We start from the raw sequence: 23476 nt of genomic DNA, 5'->3' as shown, positions 1-23476 counted from the left end.
CTTTTATAGATAAGGCATGCCATTCACAAGACCAAATGCAACTGCAAGAACAATGACCTCAAATTAGGATGACCTGATAAGGTCATCAATCAAGGACCTCATACCAGAATCAGCAACTGTGATTTCAGCAAAGTTTAATTGTGCATTTGAACTGATTTTTTTTTTTTTTTTTTTGGCTTTTTGTTTTGCATTTCAGCTAAAATTACAGTGGAGAGATGATGATGATGGAGGAAATATGAGGAGGAAGGCACCAAACAAACTGGCAAAATTGTCCTAAATAAGTAAAATAAATATATTATCAGCTTAGTGTCATTTCCGTGTCATGCTATGAGAACGGTCACAAGAAAACTGCAATAAAAGTTTGATGCGCAGCACCTTGAAATCTATTAGATCGTACATACTCTTATTTAGCAATCTAAAATAGGTCCATGATTAACTGTGCAGCACATTATTCCAACCCATACTGCCAAAGGGAACAAAGTTCACCATCAGACATGCAGTTCATTTCCATTCTCTTTCTAGCTATTGCTGAAATTGTTTTGAAATGCAGTGTCGGAATCTTTAATGTATTTAACTAAGTCATGACTTAAATCAGCTATTAAACCATGCATAAACATCTAGCTATGGTCAGCAGAAGAACTTTGTTTAACATATAGATAAGGTTTCTAAAATTAGATTGATCTGTATAGGGTCAGTCACTCCAAACATCACAAGAAGAAAACTTGCTTGACCTAGTCTGAGCATTTAATTTTAGTGTTTTTTAAATAACTAAACTATTTATTCTTGTTAACAATATTTAACTGTTGTTTTGTATTACAACAATAATACAGTAAATAAATAACACATAATTTCACAGTTAAATGTTGATTTTTCCATAGGTGCTTTTATTATTATTTATATTATTTTTTTCTTATTTAATCCTGATACCAACAAATGGAAAATAAAATTCATTATGAGCAATCTTACATGGTCAATAAAAACCTATTATAATTCTGAAGTCAAAATGTGTGGGCCACTACAAAAATGGAAATAGATTTATAAGATGACCAGAATATGCTAAATAATTACAGTAATGGATAAAGGTATGGAAAAATATGGAAATTGGCAGTTGTGCACATTCCAAGCTCATGATAGTCAGACTGTATATCCATCCATCCATATTAGGTGAATGGTTCATAAAAATCTAAAATAAATTGAAGTACTTTATTATCATTTGAGGTAACAATTTAGATTCATTAAAAAAAAAAAAAAAAATAGAGACAAAGAACTGATAAGCATGTGAACATGATGCCACCTGAGGTTACATTTCACACAACTACAGTTTTTTTATTCACTACTGTTTTCACAAGGTGTACATTTTCAAAACTGTTCAAAAATCCAAACTGATCACACTTGTAACACAGATTCATTTTTTCAAATCCTAATCCCATATAAATTTTCAGTCCACATAATCATTGTTTCAAAACACAAGATTAAAATGTAATGAGAACATTTGGTTAATCACTGAAACACAACAGTATGATCTTCTTTCAATTTAGTACTTTTAACAATCAGTTGATTAAATAGCAAACAATGCAATATATATGTTTCAAATCACCCTTGTTGCTAAAATACAGTAAAGGATACAGATGCCACATTAGAAAATACACTTATACATAACTTACGTAACATAAAATACATAATGTTTGTTATAGTATCTATTCAGTGTGTTATCAAAAGGTGTTATGAAGAACAGTAAGTATTACACACTGTAATGTAAAACTCTGTATTTAATTCCATCTGTCTCCCTTCTGATGCATCTCTGATCTGATGTTGTACTGTCATTGATTGTACTCTATTATGTTCACAAATATGTCTGTGTCACACACACACACACGCACACACACACACACACACACACACACACACACACACACACACACACACACACACACACACACACACACACACACTGGTCATAGTGTTTATCATCTAAGATCAATATTATGATAATTATAATGTAAAAATAATTAATTACATTTGGTTATCTGCAGAAATGGCAAACAAGAAACTATATCTAGAATATAAATGTACCAAATGATTAACTGATTACCATTATGATCAGTTGGATTAAATAATATTACAACAAATGTATTAAACTGAATAAAAAGAGATGCAAATGAAAAGTTTGACTGTAATAGCATTATGAAAGGCAGTTGTGAATTAAATGTTTATATAGATGAAACACTTATTTTGTGTTGTGAAAAGGATACTTTGTGATTTTGTGTATTGTTTTAACACAATTGAATACATGCTGAAATGTCTTGGGAAAAAAGTGCACTTTTGATAATCTGTTGTGATATTAGTACTAAGAATTTTGAAAATATAACGCTTGTGAAAATTGCGCCAAAGCAATAAAAACAAAACAAAACTAAAACTGTAAATTGCTTCAACAATGTTACATTGAGTAGTTTCAGAAACCGGGCTTTTGTTACCAGACCCAAATAAAGACACACGATGTGCAACATTAATAATACCCATAATACGCATCCCGTGTTTCCCACAGAGATAATGAGAGTCCTGCAGGTCTCATGATGTTAAGGCTGGGTCTGGTGCGAGTTGTCTTCTAATAGAGTGCACGTTTTTCAGTTCATATGACTCACATGAGTCCTGAGTGAAGCCCTTCGATGTTCAGTTACAGTATCTGATCAACTACACTAATATGTCATTCTGTGGCTCACATGACAGACATCAACAGACATTAAACCTGGACCAAAGCAGAGGAGGTCAGTTAAAGCCAGTCTGTGTGCTGTAGTTGATTGGTTATGTAATTTGACAATGTTATGTAATCTTTTTTTACATTGTAAAAGTAAAATAGTTTTAAAAAAACTATTTTTATTAGTTTATTATTATTTATTTTTTATTTTTATTACCAAAAATATTCTGTGAATGCTTGTGTACTTGCAGTTCAAATTAGTGAAGCCAGATTTGTTGAGGTTTTAAAGTGTTACTTAGAAAATGTTACTGAGAAAATGAATGTTCAAGATTTTTCAATGACTACCCTGCAAGAAAAAAAAAAAAAAAATTATATATATATATATATATATATATATATATATATATGCTAAGTATACTTGCAGCCAGACTAATTTAGTATACTTCAAGTGTGTTAATGATTTGTTAACTTGAAGTTTGCTATTTTGAAACAACTAATTTTATACTAAGTATATTTTAGTTGTAATTAAATTGTAGTAAAGCATAACTTTTTTATATTTATTTATTTATATATATATATATATATATATATACACGCTACACTGTATATATATAGCCGTTGTGCTTCGGGAGACCCGAGTTCGAGTTCTGGCTCATGGACCTTTCCTGATCCATATATCCATATATATCCATACATATATATGGATCGGGAAAGGATATCGGCGCAGACAGTGTATGCTAGAAATTGCACACTTTGTCTTCAATAACAAATGCACATTAATAGACAAATAATACTTAGCTACACTTAGTACAAAATACTATTGTATACTATAATGTGTTTTGAAAGTATACTTTCAATGCATTGTTACAATGATTATTTCCAGCACACATTTAAAATATACCTAAAATATTTTTTAAATAAAGTGCAAATAAATACACTTTTAAATTTTCATTTCAAGTATATTTTTCTAAAATACATTTTCCTAAAATATACTTAAGTATAATTATTTTAAAGTGTGTTAAAAGTTGCATTGTGAAAATAGGTAAAAGCATGATGCAAATATACTTTTAATATATTTAAAAATCTCTACACTTTTTGTTAGTATATTTGCAATGTACTATTGAAAAAGGGAATATATTTCAAATACAATAAAGTATACTTTTTTCACTAGGGTATACCTAAATTTGAAATACATTTATTTTATGCTAAGTATGCTACAAACACATTTACATATGTATGTACTTAAATACCCTGCAATTGCACTTTTGGTATTCTAAATTGTTATACTTAAAGTCTGCTAAATTGGAACAACTAATTTTGTACTTAATGCACTTTAGTTATCCAGAAATAGTGCTGAGGTCCAACTAAAGATACATAAGTGTATTTGATTGTGCTAAAATGGAACTACTGGTGTATTTTAGGTACACTTTAAATATCTTGCATTTAAAGACAAATATTATACAGTCATCATATCCTTAATAATAGTGGCACATTATAGGCTTAATATTGAGAAATATGCATTGTACAATAAAGAAGTACTCCATCAGTAGGTCTCAAGCGATATGTCAGTAATTATGTTAATGGATTGTAGAATACTTAGTATGAAATAAATGTCTTTTAAATTTTGGTATATATTTTTTTTTTCTCAGTACGGATGTCACATTTTTTGGTGTTGTATGTTTGTTTGCCTGTTTTAGACTTTGACATGATGTGAGGACAGAACATGAAGTGAAGCAAAGGTCAGAGTCAAATTAAGTTCAAATATACACAGTCCATTAGCATGTTAGTCTACCAAAGTTTCCAGATCTTTCTCTGGTTAAATTTTAGACAAAGTGAAAGGCTGACATCAGAAATGAGGATGTGATTTGATTTTGGCTTATTTACACATTTCAACATCAAATGAGATACAACTTTTGACTTGATGAATCACAATTGTCTTATATGCAAAAATGTTTTATTGATTTTATCAAACAGACTTTAAAAAAAGCCAGTGATCTTATTTGTTTTGTTTCCACATATTAGTTCAAGGTCTTACATGTGTGCGCAAAAAACAAAACAAAAAAAACCAAACAAAAAAACATGTCCCTTTATTTCATGTATTTAAAGTTATTGATGTTAAAAACTAGTATTTTGAAAATACAAAAAGTTGTGGCAAAGTGATTCCAAGCCAGGTCAAAGTTTACAGGAAGAATAAACTTTTCGAAGTGCCCTTGGTGAGTTTACGAACACATTAAAAAATGCTCATTGATTTTTTTTTAACTTGGTTATGCTATGGCTCATAACCGCTACATTGTTTGCTTGAAAGATTTTAATGATGATCATTTAATGGCATGATATTATCTGCTCAGTGATGTGTTTTTATAGGACAATTGATGCCAACTTAGAAAATGTATTTTTAGAAAATAAAATTGAAGGGAACTTGTCACTTTTGTTACAATCCTAGTTCATTTGAAAAATAAAATATTAATAATGCTAATGGTAACAAAGTAAAGTAATACGCTAGTATTAGTAGGCTATTTATATTTGCCATCAGCTTTTATGGAACAAAACTGATCCGCGCGGACTTATAGGCTACACAATATTAAGGTTTTTATTCACAAGAGTATTTTTTTGAGAAAGACCCAAATAAATTTGTATTCACATTGTTATTGTCCTGAAAGCTCCACCTGTCGTCTGTGATGAGATGTGGCGACCTCTGCTGGAGATTGTGAAGCCTCGCTGAATAGCTATTGCTGCTCATCTATCTGTACAGATTCTGGACTATATGAATGTGCAAAAACCTTTGAGTTGATGTTTATAAAAAATATTTATTATGTTTGATATAATTTTTAGGCCAATGGTCTTAATGTCAGTCACACTCTCTAAATCAATTGGGGTAATGAAATGACAGACTGCATGGAGACATTTTTCAATTAATGCTTTTTTACTGGTCATAGACCACACACACACACACACACACACACACACACACACACACACACACACACACACACACACACACACACACACACACACACACACACACATACACACACACACACACATGTCTGGTTCGCTATATTTGTGGGGACTCTCCATAGGCATAATGATTTTTATACTGTACAAACTGTATATTCTGTCCCCTTAAACTAACCCTACCCCTAAACCTACCCATCACACACAACTTTCTGCATTTTTACATTTTCAAAAAAATATAATTTAGTATGTTTATTAACCCATTTCCCTCGTGGGGACCGCTGGCTGGTCCCCATCTCAGGTTTTACTATCCTTGTGGGGACATTTGGTTCCCACAATGTAATATAAACCTGTACACACACACACACACACACACACACACACACACACACACACACACACACACACACACACACACACACACACACACACACACACACACACACACACACACACACACACACATTTTCACCAGCCTCTTTTTTCTTTCTTTTTTCCTGTAACATTTCTTCATATTTCATGTTGCAGTGTGCCTGAAGCTGTGCATAATAACTCATTACGTTACAGAGAGATCATTACAGCTTGGGACTTCCACAGGATCTTTCAGCAAGCACTGCACATTCAGAACTTCATTTTCCTCACTGGGATAGAGACGCTTTAACAGTGTGATAGAACACAGTTTAAGTCTTAAAGACGTCATGAAAGTAAATTAGAATTTTCGAAATTACAGTTTTCCATTTGTTATATCTATTTGCTATTGTGCGCCTAAATGGAAGAACTTGCTTTTTCCAGATATAGGCTATTTATTCAAAATGGACATCTATTGCACTATGCAGATTTTTGTCCATTCAGATGCTCTCTCCTGAATGCAAATTGCAACCGACTATAAAGTAGCAAATCATGATTCATGGCTGTGAAGTAACAAAAGACAACTGGCAATTTACAAAAAAAACAAGGATCTATATTTTTATATTGATTTAGGCTATTTTTAATTTAAAATTAAGCTGTTATGTTAAAGCATTATTAAGCATAAAATATCTAGTTTCCACAGAAATTGGGCTGTATAGCTAAATTATGCTTTCAAAATGGGATATTGCTGACATGGTTAAAGTCATTATTTTAAAATAATGATTTTTAAAATAATTATACGGATAAATAAATAATATCCAATTTATATTTTGTAATAATTAATTATAAAATAATTTATTTTGTAATATTCCCTCTGGCCACCAGATGTCGCCACCTGATCGTGCTTTGCTTCTGTTGGGCAAACACTTACATCTTTACCCTTGGTGGCAAAAAAAAAAAAAAAAAAAGAAAGAAAAAAATATTTGGACCCAAAGAATGATGATGAGGGTCATTTGGGAGTAAAGCAGGTTTACAATAGCAAAATCCACATGAAATACATGCAAAATCAAGTCAGGACATAGTGATTGAGTGACTGATTGATTGATGTATTGATTAATTGACTGATTTTTTTGCATGTTAATATTTCATATTTAATATTTCAACTGACCATGTGTGTTTGTGGTTTTATTATATAAAAAGAGTGTTTATGTGAAATTATGACAACTGTTTTGCCTCTGTTTAGTCTTCTTTTTCTCTTTTTTGCCTGTATCCCTCATATCATTCTCTTTTTTTCATCCACCTCTCCCTCATTCTCTCTTTCTCTGTCCTCTGTAAACTGGGTCAGACTCGGTTCCCTCAGATCTAAGTGTCTTAGGAAGCACCGTACTCCCACATCCCCCTCTGCTGCAGAGAATGTCATAACCGCAGGAGAGAGGGGTTTCTGAAGGAAGAGGAGAGGAGAGTCCACACTCACTGAAGCACTCCCACCTCTCTGGTTTTCTCTACGTTCTGTACAGTACATCTTCACTGAGACAAGCATTCTAGCTGATGAACTGCCTGCTAGCCATCTTTAAGTGGAAGATGGCCTGTATGTTAAGTGGATCATTTTTATTTTTAGTGATATTCAGATGTTTTTCATACGTGCTGATGGTGCTTTTCTGCTTCTTTAGCTCTGCACTCTGATAATATTAAAATAATATTTTATTTTAAAATAAATTTAAATATTTTATTTTAATACGGAGCATGCTCAAGCACGGTTACATCTTACATTTAAAGATCCAATGAAATCAGATGAGATGTGTTTTGTGTTGTTTTGTCCATGTCTGTTACCAAACCTCACTTTTAACAGATATTAATTTAGCCTTTCCTTTGCACGTAAATGGACCCCAAAATTTGATGACTCATCCTGAACTTCACAGATTTTTGCCCAATCAAATGCCCCCTAAAAAAACTGGTTAGCAAGTAATGCTAGCCTGCTGTTGTGACTACATCAATATCCCCTGCCTAAAATTTCAGTCAGAAATATGACAACATAGGAAAAAAAAAATGCTTGTCAAGAGATCAGTATCTCTCTTCAGGAGTCAAAGTCTTTCAGAAAGTCTTTTGAAATGTGCCTGGTTGTTTTTTATGAGTCCACAGGGTGTGATATTTGCCTGCATGAAGTAAAAGAGCAAAACTTCCCCTCTTTGTCAAATACTTCCTGACCTCAGTGTTTGGCGCACTGCTTTAGTTGGCTTTTTCTAATAGGCTTATGACGTTTCTTCCTCGTTGGCGCCATGCAGAATATGTGTTTGCACGTGTGCGTGAGGGTGCATGCACAAGTCTTGTGTAAGCGCTGTGCAGGCAGAACCGCGGGTGAGACAGGGATTTTTGGAAATTAAAATCAGAATTTTACATGAGGATACTTGAAGATCACAGCAGCCCTTCTTAGGCCAAAATTCCTTTAATGTTTATATTACATTTTTTCCCCTCCCAAATTCTTCGTGTATAATTGATTATATGCTGATACACTCTTGATACATACTGCAGAACTTTGATCTGTTGTGACTGCAACATCTTTGAGGCACAGTTTGTATATTTCAGTTCACACTACTCTGCACACTAAAAGTATGCAGTTAGCTAGCTGGCATTAAGAAAGTAAGTGAGTGACTGTGTAATTGTAGTAAGCCAGTACATCACTATTGGAATCTTACTATTGCCGCTTGTACTACAAGAGGATTGTCCTATCAAAATGTCATCACTTTCTCTGAGTCTGAAACAAATTCACTTGATATCACCAAGCCCTCTTTTCACTTCCTTGTTACCAGACACTTGTCAAAAAGAGACATTGAATACAGTCAATATTTGATTTTACAGATAAAATCAGTACACTGACTTAAAAGACGGTCACCGTGTTTTTGCTAAGTATATGACCATTTCCTTGATATTTGTTGATCCTGGAACAACATTCCTGTCCAAAAATGTAGTCTTAACCCTTTCCCTACCTCCTACCATAACTTATCCCTAATATCAGAGGGAAATGATGAATAACACACTGAAGCACCTAACCCTGGTGGACTTGACATAAACTAAACTTGTCCCTCAAATCTGATTGGTTGACTGGAATGTTGTTCCAGGATCAACAAAGATGTTGATCCAGGAACATGTTGTACTTGGTGAAATCACGTTCACCAAAAAGACCCAGGATGGCATATAGCCTACACACATTATTTTTGGGCTAATATTATCCACAATTAGCCCTTGCACTATAAGAGAAGCATTTTGTGATGTGGTTTTACAGATAAAAGTCCTATTTGACTTTACATTTTTATAATTTCTTAAGATTTAGCTTCATAGACTTAAAACAACTGTTTTGTACACCTGAATAAGAAATGTCACAAATATTTATTTTGTGCAAGTGCTGATTGTGGGAAATATTACCCGAAAGAGAATGCATAATACAAAACTGTATACACCACTGGCCTGTTGCATGAAGTGGGTTTCATTAGCTACCCAGCTGTGAGTAAAGTGACATGTATCTGATGCAATAAAGCCACTCCCCCATCTCTGTATCTGCTCCAGATTAAAGCAGAGACAAAATTCCTCATCTTATGTATAATTCATATAATATATTCATATAATTGTAATATCAATTTACAAATTTAAACTTTTAAATGTTTATATACAGTATATATAATATATATAAGCTTTTAAACTGACTAAGCTTACGTGTTTTCTTTTGGGGCCTGTACCATGATGGTAGTTGAACAAACTCAGGGTTACAGGATTAGTTTTGAGTTGACAAAACCAAACCAATCCAACCAGGCTTTGTTAGTACCATGATGCTGATCATCAGCTTTCTCTGTCAACTCAGGATTTGATCCTGAGTTTAGGTGTGACATCAGTAGCGAACAGCCAATCGCATGCTGAGAAAGAGTGAAACGAGTGAATTAATTTCTCTCAAGAGAAGCAGCGCGATTCAATTCTCTCTTCTGCAGAATATTACAAGATGGAAAAATATTAAGAATTTAAACAAATTTACACAGCAAGAATAAAATAGCTGTCTATGAAATAGAGAGGATTGAACATTTGAGCTCACATGTAGTTATTTTATAGCTTTATCTATTGATTCTAAAGCCTATTTATATTACCTTTTATATATTTATTCCTTTAAATTGTGCGTAATAATAATTGATAAACTAAAATTGTACATGTGTGATCGATTAATAATTACATAAATAATATCGAAATCATTCAAAATAATTATTCTAAATAAGCGTTACTAAAAGCCAGACAATTTTGTCTTTAAAAATCATTTGCTATGTTGTGACCTTTAATTTGGAGTAGAAAGTGGAGTGACTTTATCGCATCAGACGTGTCACTTTGCTCACAGCTGATTGGTCCAAGTTCGGTTGGCAACCTCTTACCTGGAACATAACCTGCCCCAGACCAGGTTAGCCGTGGAGCGTTAGTTCTACCAGAAAGACTCGGGAGATAAAATGATATAACAAGAGTAAATTTATTAATAGCTCAGCAAGCATAAATTTTATTTTATATAATTTTATAAAGTCTTTGGCGTAGGCCCCGTCCTTAGCAAGCAATGCGAGGGTAACGGAATCTGCAAATCCCGCCTGAAGATGAAGGCAGGGGCGCAGCCGACCCCCTGGAGGTAAAGGAAGGGACCATCCTGGTGGTGGTGGGGAGGATGGAGGGAAAGGACCATCTTGGAGGTGGTTGGGGAAGATGGAGGTAATTGGCGCCGTCAGAATCTGCGAACTCAGACGAATGTAAGTACCATTCTTTTATACTGAGAGTGTTAACACATGATTGGTTAGAAGTGAGTTAATTCATGATGCGCTGATTGAGTCTTCCTGGCAGAACTTAACGCTAAGCTTACATTTACTATGACGATGAACACTGCTAAAAGCCAAACCACTTTCATAGTGCCTTAAAGCCTGACCATAGAAATAAATTTTCTAGACCAGAAAATAAAGACAACGATATTGGATGGTAAAGTTCTTTGGCACAGGCCCCGTCCATCACATTCGGAGGGTAACGGACTCTGCATATCCTGCCTGAAGATGAAGGCAGGGGCGTAGTCCACCTCCGGGGAGGTATGGAGAGGGATCATCCTGGTGGTGGTGGGGAGGATGGAGGTGAATGTTTGCGTCATCATCTGCAAACTCAAACATGTGTAAGTAACGATCTTTTATACTCCAAGTATTATATAGTGATTGGATAGACCAGAAAGTAATGAGTGACGTAACATTGAGTCTTCCTGGCAGAACTTTACGCTAGAGCTTTCATTTTCTTTCAGCTGCCAGCTGCAGCAGTGTTTATTCCAGCCTTGCAAATGCATTTAATTTCATGATATTTTTTTCATAATGATCTCTTAATCTTCAACAGAGAAGTGAATTGTGCCGGCTCTATCGCGAGAACGAGAAACTGACGCTCTCCATGCATTTTCCGTGTGATTGGCTGTTTGATGCACGTCACACTTTCAGGTGCACGCACTTCAGAGTTTATTGCAAACTCTGGATTAAACCTGACTTGACAGATCATGTTTATACCGAGTGTTGTGAGCCTTGAGTTGGATTTATATGGATTTGTCAACTCTAAATCTATACCTGAAACTTTTTTCAGGTTTTGAGAGTTTGAGAGTTTGCTCATCTAGCTTCATGCAACAGTCCACAGGGGTGTCCAAACTCAAACCTGGATGGCCACTGTCCTGCAGAGTTTAGCTCACACTTGCCTCAACACACCTAACCTGGTTCTACCAGACTCTCGTACATTTCATTTGTACAGAGAGTCTGGCCTCTCTCCAGATCTCTCCATTATTTTCTAAAATGAAAATTCTGTCAGTAATCACTCACCCTCATGTTGTTCCTACTCCATAAGACTTTCGTTCATCTTCGGAACACAAATTAAGATATTTTTGATGAAATCTGAGAGCTGGCTCACTCCTTCATAGGCTGCTAGGTAATTGCATCTGCTGGCCCAGAAAGTTAGTAAAGACATTGTTAAAATAGTCCAAGTGACTACAGTGGCTCAACCTTAAGTTTATCAAGTGATGAGAATAATACTTTTTGTGCGCAAAACCCCCCTAAAAATAACGACTTTATTCAACTCTTCATTTTCTTCCGTGTGGTCCTCTGACGTGAGTTCACGAGAGCCACGACGCATGCGCGAGAACTGAGAAGATGACTTTGAGAAGATGATCATTTGATGGGAAAGTGTGAAAGGTAAGCCATTCATTTTGTGGCATTGGTAAGGCACTTTTACGTTTTCTCGTTGGTTTCTCACGATTTGGACATCCAGGAAATGCACACTTTAGAACCATTTTAAACACTACATTGAGACCCATCTGCGTCATCTTCTCAGTTCTCGCGCATGCGTCGTGGCGCTCTCGTGAACTCACGTGAATAACTCTTTAAGACTAGCTATATTAATTGGTTCAGGTGTGTTTAATTGAGGTTGAAGCTGAACTCTGCAGGACAGTGGCCCTCCAGGAGCAGGATTGGATACCCTTGGTGTACACTCAACCTTTTTCCACTATAAAGAACCTTTTGAACACTGGAAAAATTCCATGGATGTTAAAAGTTCTTCACTGAACCATTGATGCAAATAAAGAACCTATTTTTAAGAGTGTACCATCCAGGATTTTATGCACTATATTTTCAGTGTACTATGATTTGGGACGCTCTAATCCTCATCTTGCTGACTATATAGAATTACAAATAGGGATGCACCCACAGACATTAACTGCTAACCCCAAATAATTGGACATAATGGTGCGTGTTCACATTTTGGAAATGAACACTACATTTTTATTCGTTTCTTGAAACCGGAGCACATGCCCTCTTTTTCACCATCCACTGCTTCTCTCCATGACAAGGTTTGTCTTTTTTTTCTCTGCCCAAACACAAACACACACACACACACAGGACCCTTGATCTCGGGCGGTAACACATACACACACACACCCTCTCCATCGACATGAAAGCATCCCCTCAGCTCTTTTGATGCTGTGCATCTTGGCTGATGCATCGCCGAAATAAAACGTCTGCTCTCGAATCAATACGACTCAATTCAGAGGGCTGTCGGGCCTCTCACGTACACACACAGATGCACAAACGGATGGTGACCAAGCGAGGATTAGAGAGAAATGCAGAGGAGAGGGAAAAATAGGAATAAATGGCGGAAGAGATAAAAGCAGAAAGAATACGACAAAGAGAGAGGGAGACATCCATATTTCCGTTTCATATTTTTGACTGTGTCCTTTTTTTTCACCCACCTGCCTCTGCTGAGCGGGTGGGGAAGAAAAGAGTAATGAAAAATAAAATCGATGTTAGCTGGTAATAAGAGAGAAAGATGGTGCAGATTCTATAGACTGCTGCTGTTTATTTATCTGGGTGAGGGAATGTGCTCCTCATCGGACTGAGTTGTGTGTTTTATGCCAAATTCTACCTCCATGCAGCAATACGAGGGTTGTGAACTGCCTGCCAGCTATTGTCCTCCTTCCAATGAAAACTTCATCCCCCACTGTTTGACTGGATCTGAATTAGCTGTCAATCAACGGCACTGTCCAACGTTTCGGTTACATATCCTTAAGGGGCTTCTAGGGGCTTTAAAGATGATTTTCAGTGTGCTGTATTTTGGAATAAAAAAGTCAAGTCAAGTCACCTTAATTTATATAGCGCTTTTAACAATAGATTGTTTCAAAGCAGCTTTACAGTGATAATAGGAAATTAAAGTAACAGAGATTGTTTTGGCTTTACAACAGCTCTAGAATAATGTTATTGTCCAGCTAAAGTTAGTTTTGATTGATTCACTTCTGTTGCAAAGATCATTAGTTATTAACTTGGGGGCCGCTAACACGACACTGTTCTAACAGAAAACCCTTAATGCGCTCCGGCCCGCTCATCTGCACAACAACAGTGCCTGGTGGCTCGAGAACGCAAACCTTGAAATCGGTTCCACGGTGAAAGAATTGAAATTGTTTTCAAAACGTTATCATCTCCACGTAAACTTCAAAAACGCGAATCTGTGAAAACGCTGACGGCGTGCACTTGCGTATTACGTCTATAGGTATGCACGTTTGAATATATATGTGCACAGGCATGTATAGTCTTTCTTTACAAACTGACCTCAACAAATTACTTGTCTGGCCTTAAAAATTGGCATATCCATGTGAACTGGAATCATTTTGACAACGTTTTATCTGTACAAAAGTAAAGGGAGGGGAGGGAGGCCTTCACAGGGGAGAGACTAGTTGACACTTCAGGACTGCGTTGTCGTCGTGTCCAGGCGCAGGTCCTTCATCAGAGCTGGATACGGCCTGTATCCTGCGGACTGCGGTAAACCTCAGGATAAACAGAGAGACTAATTTTACCGTAGATTCTTCTTATGATGTAACGAGTACATCAGGATTTATGGGGAGTGTTCCCGGTTCCGGCTGACCTAATCTATGCAGCCTAACATTGAATTATAGAAGTCCATAATGTGTTATGTGTATGCTAGGTCGAAGAGATGTGTTTTTAGTCTAAATATAAACTGACAGAGTGTGTCTGCTTCCCGGACAATGTCAGGAAGACTGTTCCAAAGTTTTGGTGCTAAATAGGAAAAGGATCTACCACCAGCAGTCGATTTTGATATTCTAGGTATTATCAACTGGCCAGAATTTTGAGATCGCAATAGACGTGAAGGACTATAATGCGTTAAGAGCTCGCTCAAGTACTGCGGAGCTAAACCATTTAGTGCTTTGTAAGTAATCAGCAATATTTTATATACAATGTTTAATAGGGAGCCAATGCAGTGTTGACAGAACCGGGCTAATATGGTCATACTTCCTTGTTCTGGTAAGAACTCGAGCTGCTGCGTTTTGGACCCGCTATAGTTTGTTTATTAAGCGTGCAGGGCAACTCACAAAAGAAGAGTCACTTCTAAAATATACACTTTAGCATGCGTTACATCACACCCTGTCGCACTTTTTCTTGGTTCAACTTTCCCTGAACTTTTGTCCAAGTTGATCTCAGTCTTGATACTACAAGAGATTGAAATGCCATTGGTCGGTGATGAAATGTGATGTTAATGCAGTTATGTTGTCACGTTATATGGCCGAGTTGTCAAGTCAAGTCACCTTTATTTACAGTATATAGCACTTTATACAATACAGATTGTTTCAAAGCAGCTTTACAGTGATCAACAGGAAAATAATGATTCAATGATGCAGCTCTAAAAAGACAATAGTGAACAGTCATTGTTCAGTTGAAATCAGTTCAGTGTTATTCATTAATATGGTTCAATATCTGTGTAAAGTGTTCAATAAGAAATGAGTTCAATTTGGCTATAAAGCAGCTCTGCAGAAAACAGTGACAACTTTTGAACAGCTGAAGCATTCAGTTAAAACCTGAATATACACTACAATTCAAAAGTTTAAAATTGATTCTGGTAATGTTTTTGAAGGAAGTCTTTTATACTCACCAAGGCTGTATTCATTTAGTCAAAAATACAGATAAAAAATAAAATAAAAAATAAAATAAAATAATACATATATATATATATATATATATATAGTGAAATATTATTACAAATTAAAATAACGGTTTTCTATTTTACAATATAATTTATTCCTGTGATGGCAAAGCTGAATTTTCAGCATCATTACTCCAGTCTTTAGTGTCACATGATCCTTCAGAAATCTTTCTAATACTTTGATTTGATGCTCAAGAAACACTCATTATCATCAATATTGAAAACAGTTGCTTAATATTTTGTGGTTTTACATCTAGAATAAAAACACAACATAGCCTATATTGTAAACCTGCATTGGAACAGTTTGCATTTTAGTTTTACATTGTGGATTTAATCGAATTATGGGGTCCAAAATCCATGGAATTACTGTTTTCAATAGCAGATTTTTATTGTAAAACCATAATACTTTTTTGTAATGGCCTGTGTACTTTCAGAAACTATGTGGTATTATGATAGAATGAAAATAAAAAGCAAGAAGCAGCGATTGGGGGTGTAGGGGTGCTGGGGAACAAGAGGAAGAGACAGATGAAGGTTTCGGTGCCGGTGTGAGCCGGTGCCCTCTGTGTGTGTGGGAATGCCATTCAGGGTGATAACTCAACCCTGACAGCCCATGATGGAATTCATGATTGATGGGGCTCAATAGCTGCCAGTTCAATTTTCTCCTGTAATGAAAACAAGATTCACCTTTTTCTCCCTCTCTGCCTGCTAAAATCTATGTGAGAATCATGCCCGCAGACTCTTACGAGAGCCCGGTGTGGTCCGCTAATGTATTTTTCTCTCTGTTTGTCTTTGTCTGTCTCCCTCTCTCCATCCATTGGGCAGGACATAATGAGTAGCTTGCTTGCGGCAGACGTGAAGACGGATTGTGGGAGTGAGTTGTTACTACTCTTTGATTGTTATCGTAACATGGCGCAGAGCCTTAAGGAATGTTCTGCAAATGTTCACGCCATATCTCAGTTTAACTCTCTACTTTCTCGACTCAATGTGATATACAAGCACCGAGCTGTACCTCCTCCTCGCTCGTTTGATTGAATAAGTGTAAATAAACATTTCTCAGAGCTCCTCTGCATGGTTTTACATCCCCTCCCCCAGATGTAAAAATGTCAAGAAGAAGCTCCTGGACAGGTACCAGAAAGCGTCTGCAGAATTAATGATTGCATTGGATTTTGCTTCCGTGTTTTACCTTGGTGAAATATTAATATTGGCCTCTCGGTGTTCGCTGAAATAAATATTCTTTCTTAATATAGAGAAAAAATTGTTTTCCAATTTACAAACATAAGCTTTATTCATGACTGGAAAGAAACGCTATGAATCATGTAACTCCAAGGCTCTTCGTGTTAAAAACGACACATTCCACCTAACAGGGTGGACCTTGTGCATGAACGATCTGCGGTCTGGACTAGCTCAGTCGTTAAGTTGCCATGCCGAGACTTTACTGCCGTATTTTCTGAGAGATCTTTCATTTTGACTAATTTTGTCTGACTCTCTACACCTCGTTAAAGCATTGTTAAAGAGGAAAAACATAAGCAGAACTATGAAAGGTTTAAGAGCATCTATCCTCGATAAAGTTAAAACTCTACACAATTATTTATTTATTTTCTCTCTGTGGTTTGAAACTGTGACCGGCACATGTGTATGAGATATATTGGCGCCTGGGAGCAGTGAAATGTTAGACATTTTACATAAAATGTTGGTTATGAGGGAGTCTGAATTGAAAACGACCAGAGGAATATTGCATTTTATGCCAGATATAATGATGGTGAATAAAATAGCAACTTTTTTGGTGCATTTTTCTATGTCTACAATCCAGAAAACACAATCAGATTATGCAATAATTTGTAATGCACCTTGAAGGTACTGTACGCTAGTCCAAAACTGGCAAAGGAAATTCCTCCAGAGTCTCATATTGATCCAAACACAACTTTGGCAGAACCGGCAATGATGAAAAAAAAAAAAAAAGAGAAATGATGGATGACTACGACAGAGGTAATTTAAACTTATATAATTGAAAATAATACGTTGGAGTAAGTCAATGAATGAAAGGCCGTTTGAACGTTTCACAAAAGACGTCTTGTAAGCCTGCAAACATGGAGCCAAATACGAAATGTTTGTGTGTCAGACTGTGACCTTGACCTCAGAGTCTCTCAGGAAGACCTTATAGCTCCATTTTCACGAAGCTAAACGTGTAAACGCCAAACAGATGTGGCTGGATGACAGGTCTCTGAAAAATGCCCAGTGATCTGTGTGCGATGGCAGAGATCAGATCATTTTTAGCTCGCTGTGATAGAATACGATGGACTGTGGCAAACTGGAAAGGGCTGCTATTGATCTGCGACAGAGAGCGAGAAGAAAAAGAGAGATTTCATGGAGCAGTAGATGAAGGGGAAAGATAGAGTTTGAGTGAAGGTAAATCTGCTCTTGTCTTCTTGTGCTGTATCTCTGTATCACAGCCCATGCTCACCTCCATTGCTACTTGTCACTTCCATTTGTCATGGCATTGCGTTGCGCATTTTTCTCTGCCAGTGTGAATTACGCTCTTCAAACTGTGCTGTAAGCACATTAACCGGTGCACACAGTCATTTTATAAAGCTGGTATGCATTAGTGGAAATATTTCAAGCTCTTCAACACTCATTTACACAGATTTAATCATTTCTTAATCAGTCTTTTGTGGGACAGTTTCCATTAAATGGCATTTCAGGCTCTTTATAGCACTCATATATATGTAAAACCCTCACCTATGTGTGTGTTTGTTCTACACAATTACCCTTCCCCCTCCTAGCAACCGAAATGAAAGCTCTCTGAAGCTCATTGCGGGTTTTTTTTGCGGAGTCTACTTGCCCTGAACCCCTGTGACCCCCTCCTTCACCCGCTAACCGCAGCCGTGTGTCAGTCGGATTTAACTTTTCTCATTATCATCTAGAATTATCATTCCTCCGGTCTACTGAGTATCCGCTGCCCTTCTCTTTTTTCCCTGTGAAGACTAACAACTAGCAGTCCTTTACTGTGGTGTTGACCACCAGTTTACACTAAAATTCATAGTTTGTACAGTTATTATTACTGAGTGTAAGGGGCGTTTCACACAGGATACACTCTAGTAGGGATGCATTGATTATCTGCCTTTTATTATTATTATTATTATATATTTTTTGCTTGTTTGTTTTTAACTGTATTTTTAATTTTTGCATTTTTATATTTATGTTTTTATATTGAATATTATTTATATTAATTTACCCCATTTTTGCATTTAGTTAACATCTTGCCATTATGTAACTTAGTTGATTAAAATATATAATATATTCAAATATATTAAATTTGAGATTTGCTCAAGAATACATTTAATAGTGTTTTATATATAACACTATTAAATGTACTCTTGAGCAAATCTCAAACTGAATCCATCTTTCGTTCTGTATATATAATGTTGTGATGCCTAAATTCACTTTTAGCATTTGAAATGATAGATTTTTTAATATTTAAATAGTTTTTATTTTTTATTTAAACATAATAGTATAAAATTGTAACATATGCCATTTATTGTTAATCGGCTATAACATGAAAATAATTATCTGTTTATTGTATTAGTCAGAATTTGAATATGTTGCATAGGCTTTAAACATTGTACACATGGCGTGAGACATACATTTAGTCATTTAGCAAGATATTAGGCACTATCACACATGCCGCCTTTTTCGTTAACTTTTAACTGCACTTTTCCATTTTGTGTCGAGAGGACCTATTGTCAACTTTCCAGTAAATCTTCTGACTTAAGAAGTTGTAACTGCCAGAGAAGTCCTGTTATTATGCTTTATGTGAACAAAACGTATGAGTTATTAATGGTTTAAATACATATGAGGTTAATTTAGCTGTAAGCAGGGTTGTAAGCCTGTGATGCTCATGATAATGACATTTTGGAAAGAAATGTTGCCAATTCGGACTCTGAAATTAAAGAGCTTCTTTCCATCCGAGAAGATGAAGAAATTAGTCAACAGATTACTGGAGCACTAAAGGATTCTTTCACTATTTTACTATATTTCCAGCGCAGCTGTTTAAAGGTAATTTCCGGCAATTGACATCACAGAGTTTTAATGGAGTTTTGGTGCTGATGTGTGAATGGTAGCAATATGGATAAAAGATGAAAAGCAATTGCATGTGAAAATAGCAGATGTGGTGCATTTAGGGGAAAAGTTACCCATCAATATTACAGCAATTTAAAAGGTTTCATGTGTGAAAGTGGCAACAGAACAAAATGCAAGACATGTCACAAGAAAACTTTCTTGTAGCAGGTTTGCTTGGACCAGCAATTAAAAATTGCGCTCAAAAAGTGTCCTATGTGAACAGTAACTATTAATGTTTTGGTGGTAAATATGCATACATTTGAAATATTATTTAAAATCAAGTTTTGTAATGGATGATTTACTGTAAAGTTATGTGGATAGGTTAACTCAATTACAATTCTTTCCAGTCTCGTTCGTGCAGCCTTACCTGGTGTAGATTAGACTGCAGTAAATGTTGTTATTCTGAAATGTATCACATTCTGATTTCTAATGTGGAATAAAAACAGATATGAGAGGGGGAAAGCACAGAAAAGTAGACACCTCATAACGCTGTTGCAAGAGCCATTATCTTTTAGTTCCGTCAACAAAACAATTTAGTAGCTCAATCCGCTTCAAACATTACAAAGCTCATGATAACTTTCGTTAACTGTACAATAAGTAAATCCACTTCACCAGCTAATTACTCTTTGAAAGCGATGCCATAGCTTACTCCACGAGACGAGACGAGACACGAGATTGGGTTCACGAGAACGAGACAAGACGAGATTTTTACACAATTTTTAAGAAATCCTCAATGATGAAATATATGAATGGAAAATAGTCTTTTATTCAACTGAAAATCACAAAATGCAAAACAATTTAGGTGCATTTTGAAATCAACTTGTAATGAATGTTATTTTACTTCTATTTTAATGAATTATATGCGGTAAAGGACATGCAAACACTGCAAAATGCGATTTCTGGCAGCAGTTGAGACCTTTGGGCAGTAACTAGGGCTGCAACGATATGAGGAAAAGCTGCGATGTGCGATAACATTGTTTAATATTGCGATGTCGATATGACTTGTGATATGTGAATGTTAGCTATACTGTTCCCATGTCTTAGTGCTTTAATAGGTTCTTTGCGTGATAGGTCAAATGTTTATTACCTGCCTGGTTCAGATTACACTATTTTAGCGCGATTTTGACACGATCCGTTTCGTGGAGATTCGTAAAGGACAACGGGCGTCGGGACGCAAGATTCGATCGTTTCATTTCGTATAGTGTGTCATAGTGGGCGACAACCTACGCGTCTGCGATGCTTCAGGACATCACGACAGAAAGACTAGCATGTTTAATTTTAACGGTCCTCCACGACGGGTTGAGTGTGTGCGAGAGTGAGTGTGCGCGAGTGAGTGAGAGTGCGAGCAACAGTGAGTGTGCGTGTGCGCGCGCGCGAGTGAGCGTGTGTGTGTTTGTGCGCGCGAGTGAGCGAGGGACAGTGAGTGTGTGTGTGTGCGCGGAGTGTGTGTGTGATTGGCCCGGCACACAAATGAAAAGTGGCAGGGGCATCTTCAATACTAATTTCACCCTCACATCACAACAACTCACGAGACAAAGTTTCACCTCGACGAGAAATCTCGTCGCGTTTTAATCTCGTCACACCCCTAGAATATACAGATCTACAGCAAAAACGGAAGTTTAAAGACACAATTCTAAAGATGGCCGCACACTTGTTTCTCTGGCGCATAAGGTCTATAAAAGCACACTTTTGCCGCAGATTAAAGAGAAAAATTATGTGTTGATCTGTCAAAACAGTAGTGCGGCTTTGGACATACATGGTGAAACTGAGGCAAAACAACTGCACTTAGGAGTGAAACTCAAACCTCTCTGGCTAACCTACCCACATGCCTCTGTGTGCCAGTGGCTTTCTATGAAATCTCAGGCCCCCCTTTTCTTCCCAAACAAAGCCAGCACTTGTTCATCTGCTTGATCAGTGGGGTAAAGTAGTGGGCTAGCTACACGTTTCAACACTAGGACCTGCAGGCATCCTGGAGATTGGGTTTCATTGTCATTGTTCTTTATTGCCATCGCAGGCTGTGTGCACACTGGAATGAAAAGCAGAGGTATGCTCAATTAATTTGTTTCTGAGCAAAGAAATGTCGCTTTCATTCCTCAACGCTTGGCTGGTAAATGGCCTGAGAACTTCCATCAAGCTGTTTTGAAAGGGTTTTTAGTCTTAATTACCTCTCTCATTAGTTCAGACTTTTTAGAAGTAAAAAAAAAAAAAAGCTGTTTATTAACTTCCTGGTGCTTAAAGGGATAGTTCACCTAAAAAAAATTATTAATTGTTTAGGCTACTTACTCTTTCGTCACTTCAAACTCGTTCGACTTTCTTCCATGGAAAGACATCAGGGTCAGTAAATGATGATTACATTTTTATTTTTGGGTGAACTATACCTTTAAGCGAGATGCAAACTTTCCTTTTTTTACTAATGCTTTCAGACATGGGTTAGAGTTCGCTAGAGTGACGTGTTCGCTATTCTCCGTACGCCATCAGACCGCAACATTTGCGCTCTGAGGCATGAAATCTCAGTGCTAAGTGCTTTATGGCTGACACCTAGAAACCGAGCATGGTTCAGCGCAAGCGACGTAGACTTCCATGGCAGCGTGTGCACAGGAACACGCTGGAAGTGGAGGCTCGGAGCAGGTGCTGGGGCTCTGTGAAGATCACATCTGTGGGCATATGCCTGTAACAAGACCTCCTCTCGGGGAGCAATAGAAGCCCACCGGGGAGTCTGTGACGGAAGAGATGTATATTTTTTCAAGTCGAGCTACAGAGAGGCAGTAAACAAAGCCAGGGATTTGGGGAGATCCGAAATAGGTTTTCCTCTCCTGCTTAAATTGGATCCCATTCCACATGAGCACTTATTCGCTTTCCATTTCACTTTCTTTCTCTATCTCTCTCTGTTCCTATCCGGTCCCCAAAGGAATTCGCTCCGGTATTTATTTACCTCTGTGATGAATGGAGAGAGGGTGGAGCTATGCTCACATATTCAGGATTTCTTTAGCTTCATTATGCTGAAAGAGTCAATGTTTGGTGGGATGCTGGTATGCATCGATGAGACTGTAGTGGGTCAGAGACAAACCAAACACTCAATAGTGCATTAGTGGCCTACATGTCCCCAAGTAACCACAGCTGTGTCATTTCAAGCAAAACTGTTTACTCCTAATCATACACATACCACACATGAATTGAGAAATATTCACTCAGGCAGTTGGTAAGTAGAAGGGTTTGATGTTGGACCACAGCTGACACTGTCATCCATCTCATCGTGGGACCAGTGGTGGTGAAGAGCCAGTGTGAAACAGAGAGAAACTCCTCCTCACACCTGCCAGTGAGCTGTATACACAGACTGAATGTGTGAATGTTTCTTAGCTACAGCTGATATACTAATACCTCACTGTTGTTCTCCTCCCTTCTCCTTCTCTTTCTCCTTCTCCTTCTCCTTCTCCTTCTCCTTCTCCTTCTCCTTCTCCTTCTCTCGTCTCGTCTCGTCTCGTCTCGTCTCGTCTCGTCTCGTCTCGTCTCGTCTCCTCTCCTCTCCTCTTCTGAAATGTAGCGTTTAAGGATTTGTAAAACAGTTTCATATTGAAAAAAAAAGAAAAGAAAAAACTCTACCGTTCAAAATTTTGGGGTCTGTAAGATTTTTAATTTATTTGAAAGAAGTAGTTTAGGCTTATGTAACCCCTCCACCCGGGTCCTACTCGCCCCGCTCTGTGCGAGCCTCGAACGCGGGTCTCCGGCGTGAGAGTCATGCGCTCTAACAAGGAGGCTAAAGACTGAAGCCCCTAGCGTCTGTCGGTAGAGCGCCTATTGAGTGAGGTTTACTCACACAGTGACTACTAGCTGGCCTCCGTTACACTCACC

The sequence above is a fragment of the Abramis brama genome (genome assembly GCF_963993115.1).
Source record: "Abramis brama genome assembly, chromosome: 7".
Lineage (NCBI taxonomy): Eukaryota > Metazoa > Chordata > Actinopteri > Cypriniformes > Leuciscidae > Abramis > Abramis brama.
Note: the sequence above shows the minus strand (reverse complement) of the source record.